Source organism: Heterocephalus glaber, unplaced genomic scaffold, assembly GCF_053883595.1.
Source record: "Heterocephalus glaber isolate CG9 unplaced genomic scaffold, H.glaber_assembly_v1.0 deba00000768, whole genome shotgun sequence".
Taxonomy (NCBI): Eukaryota; Metazoa; Chordata; class Mammalia; order Rodentia; family Bathyergidae; genus Heterocephalus; species Heterocephalus glaber.
In genome coordinates, this window is record NW_028258162.1 from 6,300,365 (window position 1) to 6,319,024 (window position 18,660).

The following is an 18,660-nucleotide window of genomic DNA, read 5'->3' on the forward strand; positions in this document are numbered from 1 at the left end:
GGTTATTAAGTCTAGAAGACTTTTGGTGGAGTTCTTGGGATCTCCCATATACAGTATCATGTCATCTGCAAATAATGACAATTTGACTTCTTCATTTCCTATCTTTATTCCTTTTATTTCTTTTTCTTGTCTAATTGCCATGGCTAATGTTTCCAGAACTGTATTGAACAAGAGTGGTGATAGTGGACATCCTTGTCTTGTTCCTGATTTTAGTGGGAAGGATTTAAGTTTTTGACCATTTAGTATGATATTGGCTGTTGGTTTTTCACAGATGCCTTTCATAAGTTTGAGGTAGAGACCATCTATTCCAATTTTTCATGGGGTTTTTCTCATAAATGCATGTTGGATTTTGTCAAATGCTTTTTCTGCATCTATGGAGATAATCATATGATTTTTGTCCTTGGCTCTATTGATATAGTGTATTACATTGATTGACTTGCATATGTTGAAACATCCCTGCATCCTTGGAATGAATCCCACTTGATCAGAGTGTATGATCTTCTTGATGATCCTCTGCATTCTATTTGCGTCTATGTTCATTAGTGAGTTTGGCCTATAGTTCTCCTTTTCAGTGGGGTCTTTTTATGCTTTGGAGATCAAGGTGATGCTTGCTTCCAGGAATGAATTTGGGAGTATTGCTTCCCTTTTAATTTCATTGAAGAGTTTAAAGAGTAGTGGCAGTAGTTCCTCTCTAAATGTCTTGTAGAATTCAGCAGTGAAGCCATCAGGGCCCGGGCTTTTCTTTGTTGATAAGTTTTTTATTACATTTTCAATTTCATTGGTTCATATTGGGTTCTTTAGAATTTTTAGGTCTTCTTCATTCAACTTTGGTAATTCATATGTATCTAAGAATCTGTCCATTTCTGTGTTTTCCGTCTCCTTGGCATATAGGTTCTCAAAGTAGGTATTGATGATCCTCTGGATTTCTGCTGGGTCTGTTGTCATTTCACCCTTTTCATTCCTAATTGCATGGATTTGGGCCTTTTCTTTCCTTTTTCTGATAAGGTTGGCTAAGGGTTTGTCAATTTTGTTGATTCTTTCAAAGAACCAACTCTTGGCTTCATTGATTTTTTGTATTGTTCTCTTAGTCTCTATTGCATTGATTTTTTCTCTGATCTTTATAATTTCCTCCATTGTATGAGCTTTGGGTTTGTCCTCCTCTTCTTTTTCTAGAAGCTTGAGGTTCAGCATCAGGTTGTTTAATTGGGCTCACTCTGTTTTACTAATATGAATATTCACCACTATGAATTTCCCTCATAAGACTACTTTCATTGTGTCCCATAGATTCTAATATGTTGTATTGTCATTGTCATTTAATTGAAGGAACTGTCTGGTTCCTTCTTCAATTTTCTCTGTGACCCATTGATTATTCAGAAGTGTATTGTTCAATTTCCATGTGTTTATGAAATTTTTCCAGTTTCTTTTGCTATTCATCCCCAATTTCATCGCACTATGGTCTGATAATATACAGGGGATAACTTCAATTCCTTTGCACTTACTTAAACATGTTCTTTGTGTGAGTATGTGGTTTATTTTGGAGAATGACCCATGTGCAGCTGAGAAGAATGTGTATTCTGATTTTGTGGGGTGGAAGACTCTGTAAACATCTGTTAAGTTCATTTGTTCAAAAGTTCGATTGAGTTCTAGTATTTCATTACTTATTTTTTGTCTAGTTGATCTTCCTATTTATGACAGTGGAGTGTTGAGGTCCCCCCACTACAATTGTAGTAGTGCATATATGACTTTTCAGGTACGTTAGTATTTTTTTTACGTAGTTGGGCACACTATTGTTTGGTGCATAGATATTTATGATTGTCATCACTTCCTCTTGAATTGTTCCCTTTACAAGGAGGTGGTGTCCTTCTTTGTCTCTCTTAATCAGTGTTGTTTGAAATCTGCTTGATCTGCAAAGAGGATAGCTACTCCTGCTTTTTTACGGGTTCCCGTCACATGGAGCATTGTTTTCCACCCTTTAACTTTCAGTCTATGAGTTTCATTTTGAATTAAGTGTGTTTCTTGTATGCAGCATATTGTTGGATGTTGCTTCTTGACCCATTCTGCCAGTCTATTTCTGTTGATTGGTGAATTGAGACCATTACCGTTGATGGTTATAACTGAAATGTATTGACTTATCATTGCCATGACTTTTTCTTTTTGTTGGGTTCTCCCCGTTTACATTTAATTTCTTGTCATGCCAGATGGGTTCATTCTGCTTTGCTTCCTGGGGTTGTGATCCTCAATGTCTCTTCCTAGGATATTGTCTAAAATTTTTTGGAATTCTGGTTTGGTATTCATGAATTTCCTAAGGTGCTCTTTGTCATGAAAGTATCTTATTTCTCCATCCATTTTAAAAGATAGTTTTTGCAGGGTACATCAATCTGGGTTGGAGGCTGTTTTGTTTTAGGGCTTGGAATATGTCACTGCAAGCTCTTCTTGCCTTGATGGTTTGTGTTGAGAAGTCTGCTGTGATTCTGATGGGCTTTCCTTTGTATGTGATTTGTTTGTTTTCTCTAGCTGCTTGTGGAATTTTGTTCTTGTGTTGTGTTTCTGGAATCTTAACAATTATATGCCTATGTGTAGATTTTTTTTTGATCAAGGCTATTTGGAGTCCTATATGCCTCACTTATCTGTATGTCAAGTTCTTTTTCCCTGCTTGGGAAGTTTTCTGTGGAGAGTTTTTTATGTTATTTGCACTCTCTCCTGTTTCCTCTTTGACTCCAATCAGTCTTATGTTATTCTTCTTTGCATCATCTAGCAGCTGCTGGATTGATTTCTCGTGTTCCCTTATAATTTTGAAGGAATTTTTCTTTTCCTGATCATTAATTGCAATCTTTTCTTCTATATCTGAAATTCTGTCCTCACATTGGCTCATTCTTCTGTGCAGACTTTCAATGGAGTTTTTCATCTCCTGGAAATCTATTTGCATCTGTTTTATGGATTCCATTTTTTTCATATGTTGGGATTCCATTGTGTTCCTCAGCTCCTCTCTAGATTTATTAATCATGTCTTGCACTAGGAGCACAATCTCTCCTGTTATCTAATAAATTATTTCTGATTTCATTTTTTCCAGATCCCCTTTTGTTGCCAGTTCAGTGGGTCCAGGTGTTTGGAGTGTTCGATCTCATTTCCCTTTGGGGTTGCTGTAGGTGATCTGGAAGTCTGTTTCTGAGACTTATGTACATGTTTTCTCATTTCGACTGGGGGGTGGAGGGTTGGCACCCATGAAGTTCACCTCCTCTGAGCTGGGAGAGGTGGGACAGGGGCTGGGAGCAACAGGAGGCATGGTGGTCAGGAAGCCCCTTCCTCTGTTCTGAGAGCAGTGGGATGGATGGTGGCTGGGAAGCCCCTTCCTCTGGGCCAGGAGTGGTGGGCTGGATGGTGGCCGAGAAGCTCCTACCTCTGGATCAGGAGCAGTGGGACAGCAGCTCAGAAGCCCCTACCTCTGGGCTGGGAGGAGCGGGATGGATGGTGGCTGGGAAGCTCCTTCATCTGAGCTGGGAGTGGTGGGACAGATGGTGGCCCAAAAGCCCTTCCCTCTGGGCTGGGCCAAACTTCCATATTTAATATTTCTTCATACCAAACTATATTTGTATGTTCATAAGAGTTTCTAGCAAAGTTTATAATACATTTAAGACACAATGCCAAGCTTCTACTTTCAGGAAATAGGAAATAAGGTAGTACTTCTAATACATTTTATGAAGACAGCATAATTTTGATGCAAACTCTCACAAAGACATTATAAGAAAGGACAAGTTTGGGCCAGTGGTATTCAGAAAACATATGTGACGTGCTAAAACAAAATAACCCCTTCATCTTTTCCTCACAGGTACATCTGCATATTTTCCCTGAGTAAGGATGGAGATAATTAATCAAAATTTAAGGTTTTTGAAAGTAACCTGACACAATTACAGTCCTTTTGATGGACTATCAGAAAAGACTAAGAACAAATAAAAATATCTTTTAAAAACTCATGAAAGGCTAATTCACAGCTAAGTCATTGAAAAATTTTAAAATAAAACTTGAAAAATCTCAAAAAATACTTATTTGTTAAGTTTTGTATACATTTCATCTTATAGAGTCCAGTAACACCATCCCACCTGACTTTAACTTTCCTAATAAGCAGTCTGTAGCACCACATTCTGAGGTACTGGTATATCATTCTCGACAAATCAACTCACTTTTGTTTTAGATGAAAGTGTATATTGAGAGGCCAGGACCCTGCTCAGAGAGGAGCTGCATGGGCATACAGGCTCCTGCTGGAGGCCTGCCATTTCATCCCTAAGTGCAGGTAGATCCCAGGGAGCAGTTGTGTGGCCCAGACCATTGTGGCTGCAGGCAGATCCCAGCCGGGGATCCACCCTGGCTCCAGAGGCTCAGGCACACACCCCAAAACCAAAGGGTCCACATGGGCACATGGCCTTCAGCCAGAGGCTTGCCATACCACCAGCCACAGCCAGGGATCCACCTGGAAAAGAGCTACACAGGCACACAAGCAATACCCAGAGGCTTGCTTGATACCATTGATAAGTGCAAGAAGACCATAGCCAAAGCCTGCACAGACAACAGAAAATAGGGTGCACAGTCGCCAACCACAGGCCCTCCCAGACCCTAGCTACATATGGACCCCAGCAAGAGACATGCCTAGATACCATTCTAAGTGGGTTTAGGGCCCAGCCAGAACCCCACCCAGAAAACAGGTCAGCTCAGGAATCTAGAAGGCCACCACTCTGAACCCAGAAATTGGTGAGCAACAGAGTAAAGGATGCTCAGGGCATTGCTGAGAATTCAACACCAATGGGTGAGTGAAAAGTCACCTCAACAAAGACAGCAGGCTGCATCTGCTGAAATGAGAAGACATGTAAATAAGTCCCAAAACCAGACTTCCAAGTCACCTAAGGGAACCCCAAAGGGCAATGAGATAGAACAATCTGATACTCAACCACCTGGACTCCCTGAACTGGCAATGAAAGGGGACCTGGAAAAAATGAAATCAGAAATAATTTCTCAGATAACAGCAGAGATTGTGCCCATAGTACAAGACATGATTAATAAATCTAGAGTGGACACAGATAAAAAAAAATAGAGGAGTGAGGAATATGATGGAATCCCAAGATAGGAAACAAATGGAATCCATAAAACAGATGCAAACAGATTTCCAGGAGATTAAAAACTCCATTGAAAGTCTATGCAGAAGAATGAGCCAATGCAAGGGTAGAATTTCAGATATAGAAGATAGGGTTGCAATTAGTCAGGAAAAGAAAAATTTCTTAAAAATAGTAAGGGTCCACGAGAAATCAATCCAGCAGCTGCGAGATGATGGAAAAAGAATAACATCAGAGTGATTGGAGTCAAGGAAGAAAGAGGAGAGAGTTCAGATGACATAAAAAACTGTTCACAGAAGTAATGGCAGAAAACTTCCCAAATAGGGGGAAAGAACTTGACATAGAGATAAATAAGGCATATAGGACTCCAACTAGCCATGATCAAAAAAAATCTACACATAGGCATTTAATAGTTAAGATTCTAAAGACCCAACTGAAGAACAAAATTCTATAAGCAGTTAGAGAACAGAAACAAATCACATACAATAGGAAGCCCATCAGAGTCACAGCAGACTTCTCAACACAAACCCACAAGGCAAGAAGACTGCAGAGTGACATATTTCAAGCCCTAAAGGAAAACAACCTCCAACACAGATTGATGTACCCTCCAAAACTATCTTTCAAAATTGATGGAGAAATAAGATATGTTCATGGCAAAGAGCACCTTAGGAATTTTATGAATACCAAACCAGCACTCCAAAATTTTTTTAAAATATCCTAGGAAAAGACAATGAGGATCACAACCCCAGGAAACCAGGCAGAATGAATCCATTGGGTATGACAAGAAATTAAACACAAAGGGGGAGAATCCAAAAAAAGAAAATGTCATGACAAGGATAAGTCAATATATATCAATTATAACCATCAATGTTAATGGTCTCAATTCACCAATCAAAAGAAATAGACTAGCATAATGAGTCAAGAAGCAAGATCCAACAATATGCTACATACAAGAAACACACTTAATTAAAAAAGAAACTCATAGACTGAAAGTTAAAGGGTGGAAAACAATACTCCATGGGATGAGGACCTGAAAAAAGCAAGAGTAGCTATCCTCTTTGCAGATCAAATGGATTTCAAGCCAACACTGATTAAGAGAGACAAAGAAGGACACTACATCCTTGTAAAGGGAATAATCCAAGAGGAAATGATGACAATCATTAATATATATGCACCAAACACTAGTGCACCCAACAATATAAAACAAATACTAACAGACATGAAAAATCATATAAGCACTAATACAATAGTAGTGGGGACCCCACTGTCACAAATAGATCAACTAAAATTCAATCAAACTCTTGAACAAATGAACTTAACAGATGTTTACGGAGTGTTCCATACCACAAAATCAGAATACACATTCTTTTCAGCTGCACATGGGTTGTTCTCCAAAATAGACCACATACTAATGCATAGAACATGTTTAAGTAAGTGCAAAGGAATTGATGTTATCTCCTGTATATTATCAGACCATGGTGCGATGAAATTGGAGATCAATAACAAAAGAAACTGCAAGAATTTCATAAACACATGGAAATTGAACAACACACTTCTGAATAACCAGTGGCTCACAGAGGAAATTAAAGAAGAAATCAGACAGTTCCTACAACTAAATGACAATGCCAATACAACATATCAAGATCTATGGGACCCAATGAAAACAGCCTTATGAGGGAAATTCATAGCAGTCAGTACTCACATGAGGAAAACAGAGCGAGCTCAATTACACAACCTGATGGTGAACCTCAAGCTTCTAGAAAAAGAAGAGCAAGAAAACTCAAAGCTCATACAAAAGAGAAAATTATAAAGATTAGAGCAGAACTCAATTCAATGGAGACTAAGAGAATGATACAAAAAATAAGCCAAATAAATCAAATTGACAAACCCTTAGCCAACCTTATCAAAAAAAGGAAAGAAAAGGCCCAAATTCATGCAATGAGGAATGAAAAGGAGGGTCGGGGATTTAGTTTAATGGTTCTGCTGCCTGCCTTTCAAGCACAAGGTCCAGAGTTCAATCCCTGGTAGCAAAAAAAAAAAAAAAAGAAAAGAAAAAAGGAATGAAAAAGGCGAAATTAAAATGGACCCAGCAGAAATCCAGAGGATCATCATTACCCACTTCCAGAACCTATACACCAATAAGACAGAAAATACAGAAGAAATGGACAGATTCTTAGATACGTGGGAATTACCAAAATTGAATGAAGATCACTTAAAAAGTCTAAATGACCCAATATCAATCAATGAAATTGAAAATGTAATTAAATACTTACCAACTAAGAAAAGATGGCTTCACTGCTGAATTCTACAAGACATTTAGAGAGGAACTGCTCCCACTACTGTTTAAACTCTTCAATGAAATTGAAAGGGAAGCAATACTCGCAAATTCATTCCTGGAAGCAAACATCACCTTGACCCCCAAAGCAGAGAAAGACCCAACCAAAAAAGAAAACTATAGGCCAATCTGACTAATGAACATAGATGCAAAAATCCTTAATAAGATTCTGACAAATAGAATGCACAAGGTCATCAAGAAGATCATACAACCTGACCAAGCAGAATTTATCCCAGGGATGAAATCATGGTTCAACATATGCAAATCAATAAATGTAATACACTATATTAATAGCGCCAAGGACAAAAACCATATGATCATCTCAATAGATGCAGAAAAAGCATTTCACAAAATTCAACATGTATTTATGATAAAAACCCTACAAAAAATTAGAATAGATAGACTCTACCTCAATCTGATAAAAGCCATCTATGAAAAACGACCAGCCAATATCATACTAAATGGTCAAAAACTGAAATCCTTCACACTAAAATCGGGAACAAGACAAGGATGTCCACTATCACCACTCTTGTTCAATATAGTTTTGGAAACAGCCACAGCAATTAGACAAGAGAAAGAAAGAAAAGGAATAAAGATAGGAAACAAGTCAAATTGACATTATTTGCAGATGACATGATACTATATATAGAAGACCCTAAGATCTCCACCAAAAATCTTCTAGACTTAACCAAATTCAGTAAAGTAGCTGGGTACAAGGTCAACACACAAAAATCATTCACTTTTCTGTACACAAAAAACAGACCTGCTGAGAGAAATATGGCAATAAATTCTTTTCACAGTAGCATCCAAAAAATTGAAATTCCTAGGAATCAAACTACAAAAGAAATCAAAGACTTCTACTCTGAAAACTACAGCACTCTGAAAAAAGCGATTGAAGAGGATATCAAAAAATGGAAAGACATCTCTGGTTCCTGGGTAGGAAGGATCAACATAGTGAAAATGGTCATACTTCCAAAACTGCTATATAAATTCAATGCAATCCCAGTTGAAATCCCAGCAGCATGCTTCACAGAGCTGGAGAAAACAATCCAAAAATTCATTTGGAACAAGAAGAAGCATAAAATAGCAAAAGCCATACTAGGCAATAAAGACAAGGTAGGCGGTATCAAAATCCCCAACTTGAAACTATGCTACAAAATTAATGTGATAAAAACAGCATGGTACTGGGTAAGAAACAGACCTGAGGACCAGTGGAACTGATTAGAAGATGCAGAAACAACGCCAGACGCACTCAGCCACCTCCTCTTTGACAAAAGAGCCAAACACCCTCACTGAAGGAAAGATAGCCTCTTTAATAAATGGTCCTGCATAAATTGAGTTTCAGCTTGCCAAAGAATCAAACTAGACCTATATCTCTCACCATGCATTAAACTGAAATCGAAATGGATTAAAGATTTAAATATTACAACAGAAACACTAAACCAGCTGGAAGAGAAGTTAGGAAGAACTCTTGAAGACATTGATGTAGGAAAAGATTTTATGAACAAAACCTCAATTGCCCATGAACTAGCACAAACAATCAACAAGTGGGATCTCTTCTTACTAAAAAGCTTCTGCACAGCAAGAGAAACCACCAACAGTGTGAAGAATAAACCCATAATGTGGGAAAAAAATTTCACCAGCTGTTCTTCAGACAAAGGTCTACTATCTGGAATATATAAAGAACATTAAAAAATCAGACCTCCCAAATTTAAAGACCGAATCCAAAAATGGGCATCTGAAATGAACAGACAAGTCTCACACAAAGAAGTAGAAATAGCAAATAAACATATGAAAAAATGTTCAACATCACTGGTCATTTGAGAAATGCAAGTGAAAACAACACTGAGATTCCACCTCACTCCAGAAAGAATGGCTGCTATCATGAAATCAACCAATAACAAATGCTGATGGGGCTGTGGGGAAAGAGGAACCCTGCTCCACTGCTGGTGGGAGTGTCAACTTGTGCAACCACTGTGGAAATCAGTATGGAGATACCTCAAAGAACTAGGACTGGAAGTCCCAGTTGACCCAGCTATTCCCCTGCTGGGATCTTCCCCAAAGAATTAAAAGAATCATACCATAGTGATATATGTGCACTCATGTTCATACCAGCACAGTTCATGACTGGTAAAACTTCAAAACCAATTGCCCATCAACTGGAGACTGGATAAAGAAAATGTGGGGTTTTTTAATAAAATGAAGTATTAGCCATAAAGAAGGAGAAACTACAGACACTTATAACTAAATAGATGCACACTGAGGCAAGACTCTTAAGTGAAATTAATAGGACACATGTATAAATACTGAATAGTTTTTCTCGTATGAGAAACTGAAAGTGTAAATAAGGACTAAAAGGTATAATTGATGATGTAAAGTGGGAAGAAAAGGTGCAAAGGGGAAGGGGAAATGGGAGTGGTACGGAAAAAGAAGGGAATAGAATTAATATGAGAAAAAAATGGAAACAAATTCATTGTAAATAGGGAGGGATGGAGGGGTTGAAGGGAGGGCAGGGGAATGGGGAAAAAATAAGAACCAAGATGGATTATGTAAACATACAAATTTCCAATGATGAATGTCATTAAATTGTATACCTTAAATATACAAATATAATTAATTTAAAATGTGTATATTGAACTGTGTAAAACCTGGTAAGACAGTAAAATAAAGGTCTTACAATACCATTTAAGATTAATCTGCTCCTCAAAACAATTTTCAAGAGTGCAAGGTATTGGGGACGATATTAAAGCAGTCTTCTGATAAAACTCAACATTAAATCACATTAGTGTCAAATAGGACAATAATTTATGCAAATGTGCCTGAAAATTAGTAACCATTTCCTAGCTGAAGTAACAAGAAAATGTATTCATTTAAATGAAATTCTGTCCAAGTATATCATAAGTTATTCATTCAAGCCCATGTATAATTCTATCCCATGTCTAGACACAGACATTATAGTATATGTAGGGCAAAAGTGAACAAGTTTATGATGATATTGCATACTGATGCCATATCAGGGTTCTGAAGAACAATATGGAGAGATGGAGATTATAGAAATGAATTAGAGGTGGAGATTGTTAAGGTTGATATCTAGATGTCCCCTAAAGCCTCATCTGCTCATAGGTGGGGCTTTGGGGGTGTGACTAAATCATGGGGGGGTGATACTCATGGGTGACATAACTAATGTGATGCTGGGAGGCGGAGCCTGGTTGGAGGCGTGGTCAGGGAGGTGTGGCCTCGGAGGCCCTATCTCCTCCCTGCTCCTTCTTTGATCTTCTCAGCTTCCTGGCTGCCACGCCATGAGCAAGTGTCCTCAGCCAGGCCCTTCTGCCATGCTGCCCTGCATTAGAGCCAGCTGATTATGCACTGAAACCCCCGCAAACTGTGAGCCAAAATAAGCCTTTTCTCCTTTAAATTGTGAGAGTCACATATTGTGCCTCAGCAACGAAAAAGCCACTAAAACAGAGATGGGTCAAATGAAAGATTTACATATACAGAGGAGGAGAGGCAGGGAGGGAAGGAAGGAGAGAGAGAGAGAGAGAGAGAGAGAGAGAGAGAGACTCAGAGGCTTTTATGATTTCAATCAAAACTATCTCCCTGGGCCGGGGATTTAGTTCAGTGGTTTCATCACCTGCTGCACAAGCTCAAGGACCCGAGTTCAATCCCTGGTACCAAAACACCCAACCAACCAAACAAACAAAAACTATCTCCCAAAAGGCTCATCTGTTCATAGGTTGGGCTTTGAGAAAGTGATTGGATCATGTGTATGCTGACCTCATTAATGGATGAATCTGTTAATGTGTTCCTAGTCAAATACGCTGTTAGCAGGTGGGGCCTGCTTGGAAGAAGTAGGCCGCAGGGAGTATAACTTGGAATGGTGTATTCTTGTGCCCAGCCCCTTTTCTCTCTTTCTCACTCTTCCCCTGTGTTCTGCTTCCTGAAGTGAGCAGCTTTCTTCCTTGACACCCTCTGCCATAATGTTTATGCTTTAAAGGCAGCTGACCATGGACTGAAACTCCCAAATCATGAGCCAAAATAATTCCTTTCTTTTATATGTCAGGTATTCTGTCTCACACATAGAAAGTTGACAGAGAGAGAGAGAGAGAGAGAGAGATTGAGAGATTTCTTATTTGTGTCAAATTGTGATATTGGGCCCTAAATCCTTTCACTGCCTGTTGTTCATTAAGACACCTTTATCAGGCTCGTAGCCATCATGGGAAGCCACCTCTCCACACCTAACTAGCTGAGCCAAGTGGCTCAGGAGTCCCTAATGGCTGAGTACCTGCAGTGATCAAAATGTTTGGATCACTCCATTTCTTGGTTCTGGGAGTTCTGCTGTTGAGGAAGGATACGCTGGGACAGTCTTGGGGCAGATCTTTTTCCAAAATGTAAAAAAATACCAAGGAACTTAAGGAGACATGTAAATAACACAAGAACTAAAATTGACCAATTTTTAAAATGTTCTTATTAGAAAATGTAAGTTTTTGTAGTGCCTGATTTGCTACGCATATCTCCATAAGTTGTAATACATTTTAATAAATTTGTATGTCTTTCTACAAAATGAATTCTCCTGGAAATTGTTTTATTAGAAAAAGACATTAACCTTCACTTTTTGAAGGCCATGTGATGAAGCATATCAAATAAGAGAGATTTTATTACATACTAGAATTAAACATTTAACATTTTCGTTTAAAGTGTTAAATGTTTATAGAAGACAATGATCAGAGGACCCTGTACCCTGAGAATGGAGATAAAATATCGGCATGTCAAGTATTTCTGTGACCTAGAGATTTCGGAAAATGTCATTGGTTTTTCAAGAGCAGTAGAAATTTTGCTTATAATAGATACTTGTTTGATATACACCTATTTGTAGTTCTCTGGAACATTTGCATTTCTCCACACTTAAACTGCATGGTAGATGTAAATATGAAATACACAATTGCTGGTTCAAAAGGACTGCCATTTCAGTGTTTAGTATCATGCATTTCAATGCTTGATCATTTCATTTTGCCGCAGTAATTAAAACCAATTTGTTGAAACTGAATTCCTCAATTGCTGTGCCTTACATTAATATCAGACCCACCTACTACCCTAAAAATGCGCTTCCCAGAGAGAGGCTGTCTTTTTCAGGAAAGCCTGGCTCAAAACGGTGCTATTTCTGTCTGATGTTACAGAAAAGCTTCCGGTAGGCACATATCCATTCTCCACAGTTCAACTCATCTTCCTACGATTGATGGATAATAGATATATTGTAAGTGCTCCAAATATTCTTGTTCTTCTTCATCACTACCATACCATGACTAGAAAGACAATGAGCACACTTGCTGCTTTTAAGGTACTTTCATCTACTGCCTCTAGGGCATCTGCAGCATCTACTGGAAGAAGTGAAAGGAAAGGAAAGAAAGGGGAATGGAAAGATTTCCAAAAACAAGCCAAAACCCTGCTCATTGCCCTGACGAGAATCAAACCAGCACCAAGGCAAAGACTAAAATAAATGTATATCCACTAATGCAAGTAAAGGACCAGTGCTCAATATGTTTCTATGAATCACAGTGCAACAATAAATATAGTTTGGAAATTTTCTAATAGCAAAGCTGGTGTCAGAATTAAAAGCTCAGTGTTTTGTTTTCTTAGAATTAAATATGTTTTATGGTGACTAAAAACACAGATGTTCTATTTTCCTTGTCTTTTCAGTTCAAAGTATCAGTAAAATGAAGAAAAAATTAGGAACAAAGAAACAGTATTCTTTCTTCCCATTAAAGGCTTTACACATGAAATTCCTCTTTTTGCCTAAAGCGCTTCATACTGTCTATAGTTTTTCAGTGGTATATTGGAAACATGATGCCCTTGAGGGGAGATTGATGTTATAATTTAAGTTTATCATTTTCCTACCATAGTGAGGAGTGGAAGGTGGAAAAATTAATCTTATATCTTATTACTTTCTGTTTAAAACAAAGAACTTCTAAACTTCCACTATTATTTTGGATAGTGCTGAGTGTACATAGTAGAATGAAATATTGCCCACCTTTCCACAAGATCCTTTATTGTGTTAATCTTGTTATTTTATATTAAATTTGCAGAGAAACTAAAGGATTAAAAAAAGATACATTTATTGATTTTTAGATTGAAAACACACAAAAATGTATTTGTCTGAAAAGGTTTATGTTATATTCTTTTTTTTTTTTTTTTGGTACAGCGTATCGAACTCAGGACCTTGTGCTTGTGAGGCAGGCAGTGGAACCACTGAGCTAAATCCCCAGCCCTCATTTTTAAAGATCTTTTTGCTGAATATCATTCTTTTTGTAAGTTTTATTTTTTCCTCCTTTTTAAAAATGTCACTAATTGACAACCTTACTAGTAGTGTATGAGTATTCTGATTTTTCCACATTATCAGCAACAGTTGGTATTTTTGGACTTTCTGATCCTAGCCATGCTAGTGTGTATGAAGTAGTATCTCATGATTTTGACTTGCATTTCCCTGTGACTAATTACATTAGAATCTTTTGATGTCCTTATTCACAGTTTCCAAATCTCACTTGGGAAAGTATCTATTAAGATGATTTGTCTGTTTTTAAAAACAGGTTGTCACTTTAGTATTGAACATTTTTAATATACATTGGATATAATTCTCTCAAGTATATGATTTACAAATATTTTCTGCCACTCTGGGTGTCATCTTTTCATTTGCTAGATGATGTCCTTTGAAGCACAAAAGTTTTTAGTTTTTATGAAATATAACTTATCTATTTTTGCCCTGATCGCCATGTTTTTGGCATTATATTTAAGAATCCATTGTGAAACCCAAGTTTATACAGATATACTTTTTTATTATGAAATATATTTTTATTAGTACAACATATAACTAAAGAGAAAACTAAAAGGTAGACAATGGAAAGTAGGAAAGGAATCTTTCTCAAAGCGGACGGGGATCAAGAGTGGAGGGAGGGGAAGAAAGGAGATGAAAAGGAATTGAAGTGTGTTATGTACATGTGGTAGCTCCACATAAAGATACACTTGTGTTCTTCTAAGAATGTTTCAGTTTTAGCTCTTATGGTTATCTTTTGGTCCATTTCCATTGACTTTTCTTTGTTAGTTTTTGTATTCTCTACTTTATTAGTTTCTTCTCTGATATGTATTGTTTTCTCAGATCTATTGGCTCCAACCCTAACTCTCTTAGGAGTTTAGTTTGCTCTTCTTGTTCCAGTGTCACAAGATAGAAAAAGAATAAATTAGTTTAGGTGCTTTCTTCCTTTTTATCATAGTTATTAACGGAGATAAATTTAGGTGCTGCTTTAGTTGCATCCAGTTAAGGTTTTGTATGCTATACTCTTCCTCAATTTCATTCATGTCTAAATATTTTGTGATTTCTCTTTTGATTTATTCTTTGATGCACTGGTAATTTAGGAGTGTGTTTAATTTCCACATATTTTTAAGTTTGCAAATTGTTCATGCTATTTATTTCTAATTTCATTTCATTGTGGTCAAGGGACATATTTTCATACTTCTCTAGTTTTAAATCTATTGGGGCTTTTTATGGCCTAGTATATGATTTATCCCAAAGAGTATTTCTTGTGAACATTAAAGAATGTATATTATTTTTGTTGGGGTGATGTTATATAGATACATACTAGGTCTAGTTAGTTTACAGTATGATGCAAGTCTTCTGTCTGTTTTCTGTCCAGTCTAATGCATTATTGAGAGTTGGGCTAATCAAGTCTCCAACCAGCATTATTGAATTAAATAATTAATGATTAAATAATTAAATTTTAAATTTATTAATTATTTTAAATTAATAATTAAATTTTCTCAGCTTCTGCTTTGTGTATTTTGGTACTTTATTATTAAATTCATTTATGTTTATAATTGTTCTATCCCCCTGATTTAGTAACCCTTTTATTAGTATAAAATATACCTCTTTCTAGTACATTTTTGCTTTAAAATATGTTATGTTTACTAGCAACATGCACCCCAGTTTTCTTGTGGTTGTTGCTTCTTTGACATATCCTTTTCTATCCTTCTACTTTACTTATATCTTTGAATCTAAAGTATTTGTCCTATAGGCAATATACATTTAGATAATTTTTTACTTGGTCTGATAATTTCTGCCATTTAATTGGGAGATTAATGCGTTTTACTGTAATGTAACTATAGATAAGACAGTGTTTACATCTGCCATTTTCCTAATTTGTCTTTAAACTTTCTTTTTCTCTATCCTTTTAATACTTTCTTTTGCATGAAGTGAATATTTTTTAACGTAGCATTTTAATTTCTTGAATGATTTTAAACTTTTTTTAAAGATTCTTTTAAAGTTGTACCCTATAAAGCTTATCTTAATCAGCTTCTAATTTATACCATCTTAATTTCAGGGATGCATAGACAATTACCCATAATAGCTGTGTTTTTCTCATTTTTAGAATTATTTTTAACATATTACATCTGCTAATATCATGGACCCTACTATATATTGCTTTATCATTACTTCACATAAGTCATTGCTTTAGCCTGGCACAGCTTTGCTTGTAACACCTACTTTGTACCATTATCAGAAGATGTATTATACATATATTATGGCTGTATAAGTTGTAGGTTTAGCAATATATGTGTATTGTTTATATCATTGTTTTAAAAATTAGCAGAAGAAAGAAGAAAATGAATATTTCCACTGCCTTTGTAATTACATCATTATTTTTCCTGGGATGATTGTTTTTACAAATTACCACCTGGGATCACTGACTTTCAGCTTGAAGAATTTCCTTTAGTATGTGTTGTACATTAGGTCTGTCAGCACCAAATTCTTTCCAATTGTTATTTTTTTTTACCTTGGAAAGTATTTCAAATTCATTTCTGAAAGACAGCTTTTCTGGATTTTGAATTGGTGGTTATTGTCTTTAGCATCTGGAATGTATTGTCCTGTGGCCTTCGAGTCTCCATTGCTTCTGCCCCAAAGACTTCTGTTAATCTTATTGGATTCCCTTTTAAGTACTGTGTATTATTTTCTTATTATTTTCAAGATTAATTCTTTGTCTTAAATTTTCAACATTTTTCTATAATGTTTTTGATTCTTTTTAATTTATCCTATGTGGCATTCACTGAACTTCATATATGTATATTATATTATTTTTAACATATATGATAAGTATTTGGCCATTACTTTTTTGCATATTACCTTTTCTGCTCTTTTGTCTCCTTTTCTTCTGGTCTTCCCATCATAGATGTGATAGTGTGCTTTACGTTCATTTTTTTCAGACCTTATCTATTTCTGTTCTTCAGCTTACATAATTTTTCTTTCTCTTTATTTATCTTCCAGTTTTCTAATTCATTCTTTGACAAATCATATCCAATGTCAAGCCCATTTGGTGAACTTTTAATTTTAGTTATTGGTTATAATTTATCTTTTTGAAAATTTCTCTCTTCATTGATATTATCCATTTATGTGACATCATTTAATCATATTTTCCTTTAGTTCTATGAAGAGATTATAATGGCTAAAGACTTACTGAGTAATCTAATATCTAGTCTGTCTCAGAGGCAATTTCTGCTGCCTGATTTTTCCAGTATATCTCATGCTTTTGTGTTTATTCCTATGCTTCATAAAGTTTTGTTGGAAATTTTATATAATATATTGTAGCATCTCTAATACTACCCCCCAAAGGCAGTTGTTATATTATTTGCTTGCTTGTTGCCTAGTGCCTGGCTGAATTATCTCAGTGAAAACTATTTCTCCGCATTCCCCATGTCAGACTCTGATGTTTGTCCTCAGGGCTGTACAGCTGGGGTTTGGCCCAAAGTCATTCTGGAATGACAGTGACACTGATAGAACTCTCTTCATCTTTTATCCTGATCATACCCAGCTGTTGAACACCACCTGTTCCCAAGGCATTGTTTCATTCTTTTTAAGAATGGCCTTGAGCATAAATTATTCTGCAAACTAATCCAAATTGCATCTCCTTCGACCAAATAGTTTCTGAAGGGTTTGATTTTTGTTCAGACATCAGGAATTCTCTTCTGAATTGTATTATTTTCTGTTTCTCTCCTTCAAATTAGTTGACATACAGATCATCAACTTACAGGGTTTTGACTCACAATTTTATGACTTTGAGAGTGTAAAATTAATATGCATTCACTGGAAACTGTACTTCAGATTTTGAATTTGGATCTTTTCCTGGGCTAGTGATATGCAATATAATCCTCTCTCACAATACTGGGCAGCCCCAGCTCCCTATTAGCCATGAGACCACAAAAATAAACAAGCAGTACTCTACCGTGTCCTCTGTTGTTCAGCCATGACATTTGGTAGGTTAGATGTTTTAAGTGCATTTTTAACAGATGACATTTTCAACTTCTGATGGGTTTATGACACTATTCTTGACTCTAACCTAGAATTTCTTGCCTCCATTTCCCATGAAGTCAGTTCCTTGGAGAGACATTAGGAATTATCCAATTTTTGCCCTATATCCTTCCCAGGAAAGTTTCTGTGCCAATTTCGTAGAGTTAGGGATGGGGACAATGACAGTCTCTATGAGTGATATCCCTGTTTAAGGAGCCCAGTACTCAGTGGATGAAGACAAGAGTATTTCAACGTACTGCACCCATGGTAGAGTCCCTGATCCATGTGTAGAGGCTGGACAGAAGGAAACTTCCACTCTGCAGACGTACTCAACTTGGAATTTGCTTCAGCAACAGGTAATGAAGTGAGAATGAAAAACGCTGATGTTCTCCTCCTGGGAGAAAAGCCCTCCACCTGGAGCTCAGGAGAAAAGGGCCCCTGTGCTCTGGGAGGTGGAGATGGGGTCCGCCTCAAAGAGCTGGGATGGAGAAAGGAGGGACTGGTTTTGATTCAAATACCCAGACTGACCTTTTTTATTGAATTTTCATAGTAGCTCTTGATGTTTCTCTTCGATTGCTTTTTGCCATTATTTCCAGAGGTTGTAAAAGGCTGTAGCTTTTCATAGCTTTCACAAGCTTTCCTGAAAAAGTCTCACCTCATGTCATTTTACCTACCTGAATGCCGGCCATCTCTTTCTCCTGTGTTGTCAAGGGGGAACAGTTCTGTGTCTACTTTGTCCTCTGTGAGATGAATGAGGATTTCAGTCACTACCTTTACTTTGCAGTCCTAGCTTTCTGAGGGGCTCAAAATGAAAACAATTATTTTGCCAATTTCCTGGATCTTTTTCATAGCCAGCTTAGCAGTGATATTTTCCAAAAACTATATACATCCTAAAT